General features: G+C 43.1%; 1 protein-coding gene and 1 non-coding gene across 4 annotated transcripts in view; both read right to left on the bottom strand.

Annotated features, from left to right (window-relative positions):
• The window catches only part of Pag1 (phosphoprotein membrane anchor with glycosphingolipid microdomains 1), a 158,512-nt gene that overhangs the window by 104,597 nt on the left and 35,126 nt on the right, over positions 1-18,789 (bottom strand). The window lies entirely within an intron of this gene.
• LOC119826960 lies at positions 9,180-9,351 on the bottom strand. The gene has a single exon (XR_005287519.1). It is a non-coding gene; the product is annotated as a U1 spliceosomal RNA (small nuclear RNA).

The following is an 18,789-nucleotide window of genomic DNA, read 5'->3' as shown; positions in this document are numbered from 1 at the left end:
CAGCCTTCCTGAGATCCTTTAATGAGACATGATGTTGGGATGTCCTTCTGTATAAGTGTTGCTTTTACTGGCTAATGAATAAAGCTGCATTGGCCTATGGCAGGGCAGAATATAGCCAGGCTGGAAGAGATGTATATAGATAGTAGGTAAAGTCAATGAGAAACCATGCAGCTGCTGAGAAGGACATAGCAGAACTTTAACTGGTAAGCCACAGCCTCATGGCAATACACAAAATAATAGAAATTGGTTAATTTAGATGTAAGAGTTACTAATAGGCCAAACAGTATTGTAACTGATATAGTTTCTGTGTGATTATTTGAGCCTGAGCAGTTGGGAAACAGAAAAGGCAGTCTCTGCCTCCAGAGACAAAGGACAGAAAGCATTGAATGGAATTTAATGTTGGGTATTTTTTTTCTCCTAATCTTTAAAGAGGGCCTGGTAGGGCAAACAGTTTTTACTAAATACAGCATTTTTAGGTTCAAACAAGTTCCAAAGCCAGGACCTTCCTTAGCCTATCTATTCACAAAGAATGAGAGGGTTTGAATATATATGTAGACACATGCTTTTTCCTAATTCTGTTCTAATCTAACCCCACCTCAATAATTATTCAAATATTTTAAAGCATCTCCATATACCTGTCACTACGGTACCTGGGGTTTTGATATTGATAAAAACAGACTAACTTTGATCTGAGATGTCCTTTCGTATATGCGTTGCTTTTATTGGTTGATGGACTAAAGCTATTTCGGCCAATGGTTTAGCTGAATAAAGCCAGGCAGGAAATCCAAACAGAGATATATATATAGAGAGAGAGAGTAGGCGGAGCCAAGCAGACTCTATGTAGCTATCTACCAGGGAGAATAGCTGAGATGCTCACTGAAGAAACCAAAGGGTTAGGGGGCACCCAGGAGTGGCTGTGACATTAAGTGGCAGGAGTTGGGAGCGACTTCACCAACAGAATGCTTGCTGAGAGACCATGACACAGTGGAGTGTCAAAAGTCAGAATACCAGTTCACAAGAGTAAGGAGAAGGAAGGATTTGAGGTTTGAAGACTGTATGGGCTACCCAGCAAAGGAAAGAAACATTTATTTGGCCCATGGTTTCACAGCGATTTCAGTTCATCATAGTGGGGAAGGGTGGTTGCTCTGTTTATGGTAGAACATGGGCAAGAGTTGCTGTTCACACTGGCTAAAGCCTCAAAGACCTGTCCCCAGTATCCTGTTCCTACTAGTCAGGGCTCCTTCTCTTAACATTCCACAGGCTCCCAAACACTACCTTAACTGGTGAACAAGCTCTCCAAATGTGAGTCTAGGGAAAACACGTAGATTCAAAATGTGATAAAGGGACCAGCTGGCAGTAACACAGAAGAGGGGATTAGTGGTCTGCAGCATAGCGGTGTAGATGCCCTCTGTCCTGCTACCAGCAGAGGTGGGCGGGGGGGGGACTGGAAGAGGAAAGAAAGCAAAGACTTGAGTCAGATACAAACAGTGATTACACGAAACACCATGCAGCCCAATCCCAGAAAGCAGGAAAGAACTGGAGGGCTAGCAGAGAGGATCACAGGCAGTGAGCCTGGTAGGGGGGTAAGAAGGAGGCACAGAAAGACTGGGAGGAAAGGAAGCTTGGAAAAAAAAGTAGGTTAGAACGCTTACCATCAAATACAGTCTTCGAATTGGCAGCTTCAGCAATACCAAGGGGCTCAGACCCAAAGAATCTGCATTTTAATACTGTTGCAGGTGATTCAAGTGTACAATCAATCTGGGGAGGAATAACTGTCTGAATCACTGTTGCAGTCCACACACCAAGGTGGATGACTCTCTATTTGCATAGAAGCAGTAACACCGTGTCAGATGGTGTGAGGGAGGGCTTCTGAGGTGACAACCTTCCCAAAGCCTCTTTCTCAGAGTTAGCTCCCACAGCTCATTGAGTTTCTTGAATTTCCACTAGTCTGTCTCATGCCCTTGGTCTGCAGGCCTTATACTCTTATAATGTGGTTGGTAGGTTTCAAGCCTCATTTTCTCTCCCCTTGTCTGTCCTCCCTGGCAGCAGGTAGAGAGCATCCTTTCTTTCCTGCGACCATAGTCCAGGTACACTCCTCCATTCTCCTCTACCTGTAAGGGGGGAAGCCGGAGGTGCAGTTCCTCAATCCTGCCTGCAAAGCTCTGTATGTTCAGTGATCTAGTAAGAGACATTAGTGCAAAGTATATAGAATTGCCCTTCATGGCTTTTTAAAAGTTTTAGCTTTCCAATTCAATAACCCTTCATGGTTCTGTACCTTCTTTAATATGAGGAGGCTGTCTTCATATTGTATTTTTTTAAATTTTCTCTCTCTCCACACGTGCACGTGAGCACACACACACGCACGCACACACGTGAGCACACACAGAGAAAGCAACAGCTGTGTGTGACAATACAGGATGAAAGCTGAGGTTGAGCCTAATTAATGGTGGCTTTGTCTCTATGGCAGCTTTATTCCTAATAAACAGGGTGACATTTTATTAACCCAGACACAACCTCCTGCATAGAGACTTGCATACAAAGCGGTGGAAATCACAAATGTGGAGTCTCTCGTTTTCTTTTTCTGAGACATGATTTCAGGGGGCTGTCACATGCACCAGGATTCTTACGGTTGCTGACAACGATCGATTCTGAGGCCTTGCTACAACAGTTTTCACCCCGTGCGCCTCAGCCTGTGCACAGTACTGTACGGGAGCTGTGCTAGCATCGCTCTGCGGGTAGGACAACCACAGCCAGTCAGAAAAGTGAGCTGATGTCGCCTACCAAAGGTTTCTCCAAGCCTCCGAACCAGCGTATCAGATGTCACAGTGACACCTTCCACAGATGCATGCCTGTATGCTGAGGGCATGGCATATAAGTTTTCTCTGTATGGCTGTGTGTGTACATGAACATGACTAAATATCATGTGATCACATGAATCAGGGAGGTTTAAACAAAGGGTCTCTAATTTCACTACTAGTCAATATTGGTTGAGATAACCCTCAAAAGTGGATATGAGAATTTTTTGATATATGATAATTCATCTCTTGCTGAGTTATGTCATGGAGAAGCCATCCTAGCCATCACTCTGCTAACCAGTGATATGGTATAATAAACTGGATTAATCACCATGGGTACCAGAACCATGTCTCCAGCAGCTTGCCTGCCTGGCCCTCAGGAGTACATCAGCTCTGCTGTCAGAGGCAATGCCAGTAACTGCTGCTCCTTTGATCCCTCCCTCCATCGAGGAGACCGAGGCTTAGGCTAGGTCGGCAGACAAGTGTGCACAGTAGAAAGAGAGCCATGCCCAGTCTCCCTCCTGAGTTAATGACCATGATGCTTTGGGCTCACTGCTTTCCTCCTCCTGTATTGCTCACTACTACCCTGTGACTCAGAGACAGCCATGCCCAGCAACCCCACACTGCTTCACAAGAGCTGTGTGTGGGTGACCGGTGGGGCAGAGCCCGGACAGGAAGCACGGAGAATAGTTTTATGAACCTGTGAGGACACACTCAGGTTGTGACACTGAGCCAAGCCAAGGCTCCTGCACATTCGCGGGATCAGGATTTTCTGGGCTGATGAGAATATTTCTTTTGAAGTCAGTGAGGCTACAATCAATCAATCAACAAGAAAAGCAGTTCAGAAACTGACTTCTTCCCTCCCAGCTCTCACAGGGAAGAGAAACCAAAAATCTTGTTTTTAATTGTCAAAAATATAGGGCAAACTTTTGAGTTTCCTAGAGATTAAAAGGAACAAAAGATGTATTAGTGCAAATATTCTAAGGCCCTCTAAACACATGCCTGTTTTATTTTAGTGCACCCACATGTCAGAATGGGCATATATCATCACTCCATATTTATTACTAATCTCTATATATTCTCTGGCTTAAAACTGTCAAGTCTGGTAAGCTGGAACCAAATCTAGTCAGCGCTTTCTGGAATGCATGTGAAACTGTTATGCATAATTAGACTTAAAGGGTGTCTGACAGAGATAATTATGAAGAATGGGGAATGTCTTTCCTACAATGCCAATAGAACCATCTAGTTTAACAGACGTTGTGCACAGGGATCCGCAGAACTAACTGTTGACTGGTTGTGGATCAGCAGTATCAACATCGATTGGAACACCCTAACAGAAAAACGACCCCAGGCCCAAACCCACACCTACTGAGGTCAGGATAATGCAACTTTACAAAGACACCGCAGGCACTACTATGCGCACTAGCGTCTGGGAAGCACAGCAGGCCCATCCAGTCCAACTGCTTCTTTTTACAAGTGAGGAGTCTCAGGCCCAAACAGGCTGAGGGACTAACAGGGTGTAATGTGCCCTTCGTGGATGCCAGATCCAGATTCCAGGGTTGTGTAGCCTCCGGCTCACTCTGCAATGCTCTTCCTCACATGACCCTACTGTGGGATGCTGGGATTTAAAATGTGAATAAGTAACCCTGAGCCATACAGGGAACCATGCCAGACTGTTTGTGTTCGCGCGTCATGGGGTCTATTCTTTCTGTAGAGATTTAATTATGGGAATATGTGGCTGCAGGTGGACTTGTGTATATGTGAGTGCCAGTGCTTGTGGAATTCAGATGAGGGCATTGCATTTTCTGGGAGCAGGAGTTACATTACGGGCAGTTGTAAAACTGCTTGACATGGATGCTGGGAATTGAACTCAGGCCCTTTGAAAGAAAAGTACCTGCTCTTAGCAACAGAGCCAACTACTCCCTACCCACCACCACCTGTACACTTCCTACGCCCTAAAATACACTTACAAGATGCTAGGGATGGGCATGGGGAGGAGCACATCTCAGCAGCAGGCTCGCTCACCTCATGCTGCCTGGAGACTGAGGGTGTGGAACTGGACACCTTGCTTTGGGGGTGAGCTTGGAAATCCCCACATTTCTACATATCTCTGGTGTTGGGACTATTATGTTAAGGTGTGTTGCTTTGTGTTGCATTTGTTTAACTTTGTCACGCTGTGATACCTCTGCCTGTCTAGAACACGCTGATGGTCTAATAAATAGCTGAGCAGCAACAACAGGCAGGAAAAAGGGATAGGCGGGGCTGGCAGACAGAGAGGTTATACAGAGAGGGGTTTCAGAGAAATCATGGGGCCAATCACACCAGCTACATCAGCAATCACAGGTAAGTAGTAATATTTAAGAAGTAAGAGAACGGAAAAGCCTGGAGACAAAAGTAGATGGGATAATGTAAGTTTAATGAAATCTGGCAAGAAACAAGGGTAAGCCTACGACCAGACGTTGATAAACTAAGAATAAGACCCACGTGTGTGTTCATTTGAGAGCTGGGTGGTGGGCCCCCAAAAGAGCCCAAAGAGCTTAACATCCTTGTACTACACTCTGGTCCAGTGATGCGGCTCTGGCCATAGCTCTCCTCTGACCCTACTCTATCACATGCTTTAAAGTCAAAGCTTATACGTGGCTTTGCCTTGGCATTCTGGAGCCAAGCAAACTGTCAAACCCTCGAGGATGTGTATCCCAAACAAGATTTGAATCACAAGCACAGGAACTATCTGAGTTGCTACCGATATCTTGGTTTTCTAAGCCAGCCTCTAGAGCAGCTCTTTCCATACTTGCCAGCCTGGATATTGCACACTTCCTAAAACAGGCTTGGAAACGTTAATTTCTAAGTAGGAGAACTTGATTATGTTATTTCCCCTAGGTTTCAGCTGTGAGAGCAGCCAGAGGGAAAGGGTATTCAATAATACTCAGACTGCACGAATGTTGTGCTACTAATATTTTAGGAAGCTGAAAGGGACAATCTGTCTGGCAGGCATCTGTCCTCACTCACGTGTGCATAGCAATGGTCCCTCCTAGCAGATGGTAACTTTTCTGGGAAAAAATTAATTTCTCCGTATGCGAAGAGATTGTATGTTTGTTCATAATCAACACTTTGTCTACCAATTGAGGAATCAGAAAAGAACATGTTGGGTATAAGTGCACTACACTGAAGGGGGATGGCTTCAAAAAGGCAAGAAGGTAGCTGAATCAATAATCCGAGATGTGGGGAGAATATTAAAATGTTGCTGGAAACACTATGGATCGTTGGAGAGGACGAGAAATTGATCCATGTTCTACAGATTCCTAAATAAACCATGAGATAAAACTGTTGTTCTCCTGAACTGGCTCACAGTTGGGGCTCTTGCCCTGAATGCTACTAACCTGTCTCTCTCCTGCCAGACTATCTCCGCTACTCCCCACCTACCAAGTCCAAAGCAGTCTTTCTGATCTCTTTAATCTGAATCTAAGACCTAATGTTTGTGTGTACAAAAACTAAAAAGTAGGTCTTTGGACTACAGACTGTTTTAGATTAATGGTGAGATCGTTATCTTCCTCTTCATCACCTTGCACCTCTGGTATACAACATCCATCTTCACCTTCTAAACTTTGTCTCTACCACTGCTTCCAATGTCCACACAAGACACATACTTATACACACACACACACACACACACACACACACACACACCCCTCCCCACACCTTCCACCTGAGGGGAAGAGGGAAGGTAACAAGAACAGAAGAAAGGGACCTTTGCCTTCTTTGCATGGATTTCCTATCTCGCAGGCCTGTGGAGAAACAGAGAAGTGGAGAGAGAGCAGAACGGTGAAGGAAGTTACTTCATGCTCTTGACGCACTTCTGAAATGCTCTTCCTCTCTGCACTCTGCAATATTATGAGTGGAATCTGAGATTCTCTCATAGCCCCTGAGTGTTTGGGACACTAGATCCACAGGTGGTACTGCTCTGAGAGGCATGGAGCCTTTCAGAGATGCGGCCTAGCAGGCAGAGCAGACCCCCAGAGCAAGCCTTTGGCAGCTCTGTCTTCCTCTGGCTCCTCCTTGTCTCTGCTTTCTGATCTGATGTGATATGAGCAGCCTCTGCCACAGGCTCCTGATGTCATGGCCTGAACGACTCTGCCCCACAGTCTGAAACACACTGGAGCTGTGTCCCAGACACACCCTCCCTCCCTTAAGTGTGCCTAGCAGCATTGTCACCATGTACTTGACGCAGCGTCCCACCCAGGGAGCCCAGTGTGTGTGATAGAGTGGGATCAGGTGAGGAGGAGGAGGAGGTGAGAGGCCAGAAGAAAAACACCTTACTATGCTGATCAAGACTTCAGATCTACTCTCTACCTTTCTTCAGGTTAGCAGATGCTGAAAGAAGGGGAAAGAGTGAAGCCCCACGCCTCCCTGCTCCCCTCAAAGCCCTCAAGTTTCCTTCATCCCCAGCTTGTATGCCCTCTGCTCACTTCCACACTTCCCTTCCACCATGACAATCCTCCCCACAGTACGTGCTGGTTCCTTCCTCTCCTACATCCTGAAACCCAGTCATCAGAGCTCTGTAAGAGGGTTGTAAGAGCAGTTCCCTAGAGAGAGGACCCAGCATTTTGGACTTGGGAACCACTGCCCCTGCTGCCTCCCATCCCACGACAATCAAGAGAAGACTGCAGCACCCTTAGAGGCCCACCTTAGAGGAGGCCCACCTTAGCGGCCCACCGGTACAGATGGATGAACTAGCTCTCAACATACAAAGTTAAGAACACAGAATTTATTTCCTTTGAGTTTTTTTGATATACATCATTTAGTTACATATTTTTGGCATACATAATTTAGTTTTATGTTTTTGTATACATTATTTAGTTGTATGTTCTTTGGTATACATCTTTAGCTATATATTTTTTCTAATGTATATGCTTACTCAGGCAAGGAGGGTTTAATCATTCAGCCTGCTTAAAATCAACTTCAAAAATTTTAAAATCTATTAATAATGATACTTTAAAAACAAATACCTAAGAAGAGTTGCAGTTAAACCAGGGTCGTGTGAAATCCCAGCACTCAGGAGACTAATGGGATGTGGCCTTGTGAGCCTGACTCATCTGGGATGCACAGCGAGTTCCAGCACCCTAAGTGAGAGTATCTTAAAACAACACAAAACAAGCAAACACACCTTCCCATAGCAACCAAAAACCCCAAACAACCCCACCCTCAAACCACAACAAAACAAACAAAACAAAACAAAAAAACAGGCTGGTTAATTTCCCTGCACATGGAAGACTCTTCTCTAGGCCTTAGGAATGAGGAGATACAACCTCACGTCTCTTTATGGCCAAGGTCTTCCAAAAGTGTTCTACGCCACAAACAGATGTATCTCGAAAATGGAGAGCTAACTGTGTTTTAGCACACAGGCTAAGTCAGAACAGACATCTAAGGGTAGAAATGGTCCTCTATGAAACATCAAGAAGAGCTCACGTCTGACAAGGTCCCAGCTCTTGTGCCATGAGCCTTCCTTCTATGGCAGCAGGCACTATGGGCTCACAATGCACCATGCACTGCTCTCTACCATTTATCTGATGACCCTGCTCCCACCCATACCACATGATCCCTCTCTACAGACAAGAAAACTGAGCACCGAGAGGTGAGCTATCTGCTCATGCTCACCGTGGTAGGAGGAAGTGTAGTAAAGAGGCCCCTTGTTCATTTCCTGGCCACCCAGACTCCCAGAAAAACCACACAGAAACTGTATTAATTAGATCACTGCTTGGCCCATTAGCTCTAGCTTCTTAGTGGCTAACTATTGCATATTAATTTAACCCATTTCTATTAATCTGTGCATCACCACATGGCTCTGGCTTACGGCTAAAGTTGCAGCATCTGTCTCGGTGGAGCTACATGGCTTCTCTCTGACCCCGCCCTTCTTTCTCCCAGCATTCTCTTTAGTTTTCCCCACCTAACTCTTTCTGCCCTACTCTGCTATGGGCTCAAAGCAGTCCTTTATTAACCAATGGTATTCACAGCATAGCATACAGGGGAATCCACATCAAGGAGGAACAGTGAGAGACAGAAAATAATACAAATAGTTTGGTTTTAGATTACAAACTCACCCTCACCCTCTCCTGTATTTTACCACCTTTCACCCATTTCTTTATCTTCCCTCTGCAGATGCTGCCCAACACAACTAAGGCTAAGAAGTCGCTGGTCTGGGAAACCCAGGCTGACCTCTCCTCCCAATAGCATTCACACATACTGGCAGTCAGAGATGGCCCAGCTCTGACCTCAAGTAGCCCTTCCATTCCTCCATTCTTCCTTTGTTGCTTTGCTTTTCCTTAGGTAAATTCTGATTCTTTGCTAAATTTTAATTTGTTTCTTTTCTTTTTTTGTTTTTAATCATAGGAGAGAGCATGAATGCTGTTCCCCACTGCCATATTTTATATAGAGGATGTTCCCACAGTTGGGGAGATTGCAGGGGTCAGCATGTCCAGAGTGCTAAGACAAGCCTCACCTTGGAAAACCACCTTCGTTTCTCCTTCCTTCCTCCCTGCCCTCCCTACCCGGTAGCTGTGTACCCAGGGAGTCAGTCCAAAGGAGGGTGTTGGATCCTCTGGGGCTGGCACGGGGTGCGGGTGCTGGGGACTGGCCTCCAGTCCTTTGCGGAAGAGCAAGCGTTCTGCACCTTGGGGCTGCCACCTCACCCTTCACTGTGATGGGGCTAGGAATGGGAACTAAGATCCTAACCTGCTAGATAAGCATTCTACCACTGAACTCTATCCCCGGCCTCCTTTCTTACTTTTGATCAGCGCAAATGTTAACAGAAAAGCTAAATAGACTATGAAAGCCAAACAGAATCCACGTTGTCAGCCATTTCTGTAGAACCACCAGGCAGCCTGGAAAGCTATTACAGTCATGGACTCTTCAGTCATCCACCAACCCTGTACCGCTTGTCTAGTTTCATCACAGCCTCTGACATAGCTCCCTTGGTCAGACAAACAGCCCTTCTAATGGTACTGTAGTCTGCAATACCACGGTGTTTAGATAATACTGAATCACTTGGGAGTCCACTATCAAAAAACACAATGGTTTTACTTCTGGACGTCTAATTTGCAACAAAAATGTGCCTAGTGCACTGGATGGAGAAAATGACAGAGCCCCACATAGGAGCACCGGACTGAGCTCCCAAGGTCCTGATGAGGAGCAAAAGGAGGGAGATCATGAGCAAGGAAGTCAGGACCGTGAGGAGTGCGTTTACCCATGAGACTGATGGAACAGGGGACCAAACCGGACTCTCTGAATGTGGCTGACGGTGGAGGAGGACTGAGAAACCAAGGACAACGGCAAATGAACATGAACTCTACAGCATGGACAGGCTCACTGTGAGCCTTGTCAGTTTGGTTGCTCACCTTCCTGGACTTAGGGGGAGCTGGGAGGACCTTGGACTTAACATAGTGAAGGGAACCCTGATGGCTCTTTGTCTTGGAGAGGGGTGGAGTGGGGGGATGGAGGTGGAAATCTTTAATAAAAAAAATGTGCCTAGTGTTGGTAAGTCTGTCAGCATGAATAGCTCACTAATCCTTCGGTCATGGCAACTCCTTCTGCAAGGTTCTTCCCTTCCATTTCCTCTGCTGTCCACTCCTTTAGGCCGAGGCAATAAAACTCACCATTTAGTCCCTGAGAAGAGACCATCAGAGTGGGATGATGGAACTTGAGATGTAAAACTGAAAATAGCTCATTAGAAAACCAGACACAGAGGAGGCATTTCCTCTTTCGTGAACCCAATCGTGTAAAGCATGAACCCAAACCAACCCATAAGCCTCTGCTGAAACTCCAGAGAAACCACTAGAAGATCTTTAGCAAGCAATGTTACAGCAACTGTAACAATGAAGAAGATAGCCTCCCAAATGTGGAAGGAGAAATTTAGTTGCTATGTCCTATTTCCTTTTATTGAGTAGCTTCAATAGACAGACCAGAGATTTCAACCTTCCTGAGGCTGTGGGGTCCTGAGTTCAACAACCATAAATTTGCTAACAATAACAGGCAAAAATCTTTAAGTGATGTATAACCAGAAAGAGTATAACCATACAAATTACAAGGATAAAATGATAGGAAGGACATAAAAACCATTTGAAAGAAATGTGAGAAACACACTAAACAAAATGGAGCACTTACTAAAGAGATCGGATAGGTTTGAAAACCTTGAAGAAGGAATCCTATTTGACAGGTGGGCGAGGAAACAGAACATAGTCTCAGAAGGAGTGACAAGTTTCACAATCAAGAAAGGCAAGAGTGGGCACGTCAGATATCTGTGATTTGGAGAAGCATTTCGGGAGTGTGAATTTTCTAATTCTCCCTAGGAAAGCTAGAAATTTGGAGTTTCTATTATAGTCACAATGTTTAAGTATATGCTACTGATAGAAGCCAAAAGGTTAATACAGTATGGGTCAACAAGATATGCTCGAGGAACTGTATACTTCTTAATAAAATGTTTACACCTCTGGTCCAGTTCTTCTTTCTCCCTGCCCTTTTTTGTGTGATCAAGGAATAGGACCCCTTAAGCAGGAAGGCAAGTGTTAAGTTACACTTCCAGGGGATACAACAGATCTAACAGCATCGTTTGTTGTTGTTGCTGATACTGAGTATCCCCAGGCCTCTGTTTTGCAAACAGGGTTTACAATTACTCTCTCCCCGCTTGGCTCCATTGCCTTTTCAAACCTCTAACAAGGTCTTCTGTGAAGCAAAGTCTTTGATAACAGTCTACTCACAAGTATTTCCTTTCATATACCTTTCACATAGGTGCGTGTCTGTCTAAACGTCAGGTGAGCACAGCTGTGCGAATCATCCTGGCATTTTGTACCATGTTCCACTGGTGTTTATCCTTCTCTCAATGCTATTTGTTCTTTTTCAAACGGTTGAAGATATTCCAGTCCTTGTCTTTCTATATAAATTTTAGAATTTTGCCTAGGTCTACAAAAAATCTTGCTGGGATTTTTAGAGAAACTGTGTTAAAGCACCCCGCCAACTCTGGAAGCATCAGCATCTTCACTATGTGGAGTCTTCTCAGACATGAAGGCACTCTGCTTCGTCAGCATCCGAGTTTTCAACAACAAGCTCTTCCTAGATTACATCCAAGTATTTTTTCCAGTTTTGTAATTTTAATATTTTCCCCTTACATAGGATTAACTTTTAAGCATAGTTGTGGGTTTGCAGCAAGTTCTACAGAACATAAAGAATTTCTATATATTCATGACTTCCTCCTAGTACAGTCTCCATCTTATAAAAAACCTACATTACAGGGATTCATTAGCATGAATAATAAATGCACACTGACCTACAATTACTGCCCAAATCATAGCTTACATTAGGGTTCGCTTTTGGAGAATTGTGTTAATTTTGTGTTTATGTATTCACTTCTAATAATTAAAGAGTACTACTGATCTCTATGTGATTCTCTTGGGTCTCATGAGCTTCCTGAACTTGCTCACTAGCTCTATGAGTTATGTTAGATTCACTATGATTTTCTGCTGAGACTACTATAGGTAAAGGAGAACGACTTTATCTTTGTCTTTTTGTACACTATTTCTTTATCTTGCCTTATTGCACTGGATGGGAGTTCAAGCATTACACTGGTAGAAGTGATGAGATTATACACCATTATCTTCTTCCCCACCTTAGGAGAAAAGCATTCAATCTTCTACTATAAAGTAGCTATATGCCGTCAGGCAGTGGTGGCTCATGCCTTTAATCCCAGCACTCAGGTGGCAGAGGCAGAGGCAGGCACACCTCTACAAGTTCAAGGTCATTTTGGTCACCAGAGTGAGTTCAAGGACAGGCTCTAAAGCTACACAGAGAAACTCTGTCTCAAACAAACAAAAAAATTGAAGATATTTTTCAATTTTTTGTCAATTCTGCTTTCTTATACTTTCTGAGATGAGAGACTTGAAAATTGTTTTAGGCATTCCATTTTGATTCATCTGCATTGATTTTAAGGATATGTCCTTGTATAGTTTGGTGGGCGCTGTGAGGATTTCATCATGTGTATAATATGTATCAGGGTCTGCTGTTTTATCACTAGAACTTTGAATTAAGAAATCTTCATACTTCTTTATCCTGTTGTGTGTGTGTTCCATCCACATATATTTCTTCTATATATATTTCAAATTCCATCAGCAGTTACAAACTTGTGTGTATCAACTCCCATATAAACTTAGGAAAGTCCCCAGGAGGCAGTGGCAGATGTATTTCTGTGAGTGTGAGCCTCATCTACACATAAGGAGTTCTGCCACAGCCAAGGCTACACAGAGAAACCCAGTCTAAAACAAAACCAACCAGCCAAACAAACAACAAAAAACTAAACAAAACAACAGCAACAGAAACCTTAGGAAAGTCTATAGGATTCAGCCATATTTATATTCACTGATTTTTTTAAAATTTTTTATCTAAAAGATGGTTACCTCTCTTTTTTATGGCATTTCCTTTAGCAATTCCTTAAGGAGATCCACTGGTGATATATTTGTTTTTTTATTCATCGGGGAATTTCTTGACTTCCTTTTCTTCCTAAAGGCATTTTCATGGGATACAGGATTCTGAAGAGGCAGTTCTTACAGCACTTGAACTGTGAAGTGTTAGCTTTTGTTGATCTATGTAGTTGCTGATGAGCAATCCACTACTGTTCAAGTTGCAGTCCCCACAAGTGCTCCTAACTCAAGACTTGCCAAAGTGTTTGGAAGCATGACGCATCTTGGTACGGCTTTCTTTGGGCTGATTTTGTTTGAGGTTAACTCAGTAGATCAGTTTTATATTGCTGCTGTAACAAACTGTCACACATTTAGTACCTTAAGTTATCTCAAATTTATTATCTTATAGATCAGGAGATGGAAAGCTGGAAGCCAAAGAAGAATCCATCTTCTGACTTCTCCAGCTTCTGGATGCTCTCTCAGATCTTGACTTGTGACTTGAATTCCAGTGTCCTTTCTGTCTCTTTTGGGAACTTTTGATATAATATTGGGGCCCAATTAGACATGAAAAGGCATTTTCTTATTTCAAAAATCCCAAATTCCCTCTGCAAAGTCCTTTTATCATGTACACTATATGCACTTGCAGTTTTAGGGATCGATGTGTTGGCACCTGCTGCAGGGAGTATTATTCAGACAACTACATTGTATTGTAAATCCCAGCACTTGGGAGGCAGAGGGAGGCAGATCTCTGTGTGTTCGAGAACAGCCTGGTCTACAGAGTGAGTTTCAGGACAGGCAAAAATACACAGAGAAACCCTGTCTCAAAAAGCCAAAATATTAAAAAGTAAAAATAAAAGAAACAGTTTAAAATAATGCCACATAAAATGGAAAATACAGAGTCTGGATACTGTATGTTATTGTGTTAGCTTTGAATTGTTTGAATGCTCAGGAAGGAGCAACAGCTGCTAAAAGACATTTGGTTATAAATGTTGCTGGATTAACTCACATATATATTTTAAAAATGCCTTGATTTCAAAATTTAAGTCAAAAGATATGTTACTTTGGAGAAGAGGTTTTTCTTTTGTTTCCACAGGAAACGAGGGACTGTGGATTCATTCTGGGTTAAGAAAAATCAGGTTTGACCAAGGAAGACCCCCTGAGAAATCTCCAATAGGAGGAATAGCCTAGATGTCTGAATTCTACATCTAGAACAGTTCAAGACTGCTGCCTGAGATGATAAAGCCTCACGGGTCACTCTAGTGAGAACTTTACCATAATTCTAAAGTTTATTTAGGTCCCCATAAGATTATCAGTACCCCAGTCAGCAGGAAGTAGCCTGGAAAACTACACTCACATTCCCCCCAAAAATGTATTATGTTGTTTGTCTTTGTTTAGAATGTTGGTTGCAAGTTGTTATGGACATTGGTCAGGAAAAACCTAAAAAAAGGACATTCAATTCAGAGTTCTTGTTCTGAAAAAAAAAAGCGGGGAGTGCTGTGGAACAATGGTCTTGTATTTTGTAAAGATTTGCCACTTGTATATTAATAAAATTCTGATTGGCCAGTAGCCAGGCAGGAAGTAGAGGTAGGGCGATGAGAACAGGAGAATTCTGGGAAGAGGAAAGAGTTAGTCTGAAATCATGACCCAGATGCAGAGGAAGCAAGATGAGAATGCCTCACTAATAAAGGTACCAACAGACAAGAATTATGGGCTAATTTAATGTAAGAATTAGTTAATAAGAATCCTGAGCTACTAAGCCAGCCAGTTTATAATTAATCTAGGCCTCTGTGTGTTTCATTGGGACTGAACCACTGTCAGACTGGGCGGAAGAGAAACCTCTGTCAACAAATGGTGCCAACGTGGACAGCTATATCCATATAACCTGAGAGAGCTTGGGAAGTCATTCTAGACACAAAGAACAGAGTTAAGCACGGCTTCTTGGTAGCAGCATTTTCTCAGGTGGGCTTTGTTTGCTAGAGGCATGAGTGTCTCATTTAAGAGAGGCTTCCTGACTCAACTTTAGGTGCAAAAACCTTGCAGCTGTGTTAAGAGGACCTGGCAGCAAACATTTAAATGGTGTTTATGAAGAGCCAACAGCATGCATCTTGGAGGCAGCACTGACCTTGAAGCTCCATAGAGTTGTGCCAATAAACATGGCTCCTGCTAGTGCCTCCACCATAAAGCTAGACTCTCAGAAAGCTAAGGAATGTGGTGGATCCTGTCATCAAACCACAGCTCTAATCCTAGCCATATTGCTTAGCAAATTAAAGCCTCATTGGTCAGAAAAAGAGAGATATACAGTAAAGATAGACTCAGATGAAAGAAATCCTCTAAACGATTTATAGTGTGTTTAAAAATATATGTTGGCTTGAGAGAAAAAGTAAAAGGATAAAGAGACGAGAGAGAGAGAGAGAGAGAGAGAGTAGTTGGGTTTAATCCCAGCTGGGCAGTGGTGGCGCATGCCTTTAATCCCAGCACTGGAGAGGTAAAGTATCCCTGGTGGGACACAGAAACCTCAGACAACAACATTGCACTTCTTATGTGTGTAGCTTTATAAATAAATCTTTTGGCCAAATTTTGTAGGTTTCAGTTACTTACTCGGATGTTTTAGCACCCTGCCTTTTTATATTCTTTTTTAGGGGGCTCCAAAAGCACAATGCTAGATTTTCAGTCCACTCTGAAGGTTACTGGGGTTCTGTTATTTTTGTTTCGTTGGTTTACTCTCTCCGTATTATTCAGACTAACTTCCAGTTCACTGATTCTTTGCCATGTCCCACTCGGCTCTGCGGCTTGTCTGCTATGATTCTCCCTCTGGCTACTCTACTTTTTCATTCCAGGATGGCACTAGGTTCTTCATTGTATATCCACAGATTTGCTAGGATCTTACATTTGTAGCTACTGGTCCATGACTGTTCACTGAAGCATTTACAATGATGGATTCTCTAAGTCTAGCTGATAGCTCTAACATCTGCCACCTGGTGTTGGCCTCTCCTGCCCCAACAGGTTGATAGCTGCCTTGTTCCTGGTATCAGGGTTGACTTTGCTATTGCTTTTCATTGAAATGTGGCCCTTGGGAAACAGGTTAGATGGCTGGATCACTATTTTAACTTGCGTTCTTCTGATAGCAACTCCAGCAAGAGAAGTTGTGTGGGGGAGGGACGGGGAAGATGTCACTAGTGCTAAAGGCAGTATCGGATTCCCAAGTACAACTCCACTGGTGTCTGAAGAGATTTCTGAAGGCCTGGCAGGAGTGAGACTTTGGGTCTCCCTTAGGCCCCCATGGATACTTTCCTGGCTGGAAGGAGTCACCCATTGCTTCTCACGTGATGTCTTCCGACACCATCCAGTGAGGATGACTGGGAACTGCAGTCTAGCAGGAGTGAAGTCCACTACTCCCCACCATCGAGTGCTGTCAAGATGGAGTTTATACTTCTCTGGATAGTCTCTTAAGAGTATAGACTTGTTGCTTAAACGTTTTCCTTCTACACCATCCCATTTCTAGCACTCTGGCTAGAGAAAACAGATTTTTTTTTTTATTGATGATGTTGTGTGCTTGCTTGCTAATTAGTCTTGCTGTTGTTTCTTTAATAACCTTTTCTACTCCAAATCTGGAATACGTGAGGCAGAGGAAAACCCAAGTGTCATATCCTTGGATCATTTCTGGGGGTCCTTAGAGTCTTATGCCTGATTCATATGCAATACATTGAGGTTCGTTGGTCTTAGAGGAATGGAGGAAACGTATGTCTATGCATCTTCCTGGAGGGCAGAGCAAGTAGTTCACCTTCATATTGAGGCTAAAATTAGAACTGTCACTAAGCAAGGAAACTGCCCTTTGCTATACTGAAAAAGTTCTATCACATGACAGCAAAAGGTCACATGAAATCAATTTGGAATGGTTATCAAAGAACCTGAGGGTTTTAAGTAATATGTTTTTAAATATTTTCCCAAAGAAAAATACTTAGTGATGTTCACTTTTTTTGTTTAGAAAAAAGAAGAAAGGGACCTTTTCCTGTGTGGGTAATATTTCATAATTACTACCTAACACATATGCTTTAGTTCTTTTCCTACTTTGAGGGAATCCTTCTTTTCTGTTTAATAAAGAAGCAGCTTACTACAGTCACTAGACTGTACAGCATAGCAAAAACAAGAGAATAATAACAGGAAGTCTCTCTACACATGCATTGATATGCGTTCTGGGTTTTGCCAATTAACACAAATGGGCTGCTCTTAAGAAATTTGGTTAAAAGTCAAATAAAGAGATGTAAATGGCAAGGATGGAGAATAACTTCCACTGAGAGAAGGCGTCTTAAGAGACACTCAAAGTTCTCTGAGGTAGTTGGGTCTATGGGGTCCTGAAGCAGTTCTGAGAAATCAGGACCTTTGTTTTTGTGCTCCACATGGAAGCTAGACGCAATGGCAATTCCTCGGGCCCGAACACTAAATCCATGGCATTAATGCAGCTAGTTTCTTCCTGGGGTGACCAGAAGGAAACGCACTGGTGAGTAGCGAGGGAATGCGAAGTGAGCTTTAGCAAGCCATTCTAAGGGTTAGCAGAACCAAGCTCTGTCAGCCAGCTTGATCTCGCAATCATGAGTACCGAGAAAGAACACTTAGCAGTGACGGACAAGTAGAAGCGAAGGAGAAAAGACTCACAGTGGTATCGCCAGGCTGAAAGGTTGCCTTGTGTTCTGTGACCGAGAGCCCCGTACCAGAGGGGCCCCAAACCACATACTGCTCCAGGGAACCCATTTAAGGAAACAGCAGCCCATTCCTGTGCTGTCTCCACTGAGGGAGCTGTCTGCCAGACATGGAACATCCTAACAGAGCTGAGGTCTGCCAGGGCTTCTATATCCAGCTGCCTCAAACTGAGACAATAATGCTATTTAAACTTAAGGCCTGTGTGGTCACAGGAAGTCTTCTATATACAAAACGTAATTGTTAATACAGGTCAAGTAAAATTCTACTCCACAGTCAATATTGAAGTTGTTGAATGCTATAGTTTACATTATAGCATGAAGGAGTTTTTGGGGGGTGGGGTAGGGAATCTGTTTACCTTTTCTATATATAATTGCTAATTACTTTAGAAATGTATCATATTTTTAACCCATCAAGCATACAATGGCTATTTAATAATAACGGAATTTGCCTTACTGAACAATGAAAGCATACTTTAATAAAACTGCAGAGATGAGAGTAGTGTACAAGAAAGGTCACTTAGTTTGCTTTCCTAAGGTGGAACTATGGTTAAGGAGTGCAGAACCCAATATTAGTAGTTCTTGCTCTCACTGTAGACAAAGAAAATATGAACTTCTGTCTAATGTTCATTTCATCCGCATGTTCATTACTTATTTAATTTCAGCTTAACCTGTAACCTGTCAGCACTTCCTTAGCCTTATTTTCAAGTGTTCAAATCTTAGAGTCTGAGAATAAATCTCAATATGCTTACAAAGCTTGAGTATTATTAAAAATACTCAGGCAACTGGTTAATAAAATATAATTAACCAAATCATACAAAACATCAGTTTAAGATAAACTATAAATATTTAACATGA

This window comes from Arvicola amphibius, chromosome 11 (assembly GCF_903992535.2).
Source record: "Arvicola amphibius chromosome 11, mArvAmp1.2, whole genome shotgun sequence".
Lineage (NCBI taxonomy): Eukaryota > Metazoa > Chordata > Mammalia > Rodentia > Cricetidae > Arvicola > Arvicola amphibius.
The sequence above is the reverse complement of the archived record's forward strand: the minus strand, read 5'-3'. Positions and strand labels throughout refer to the sequence as shown.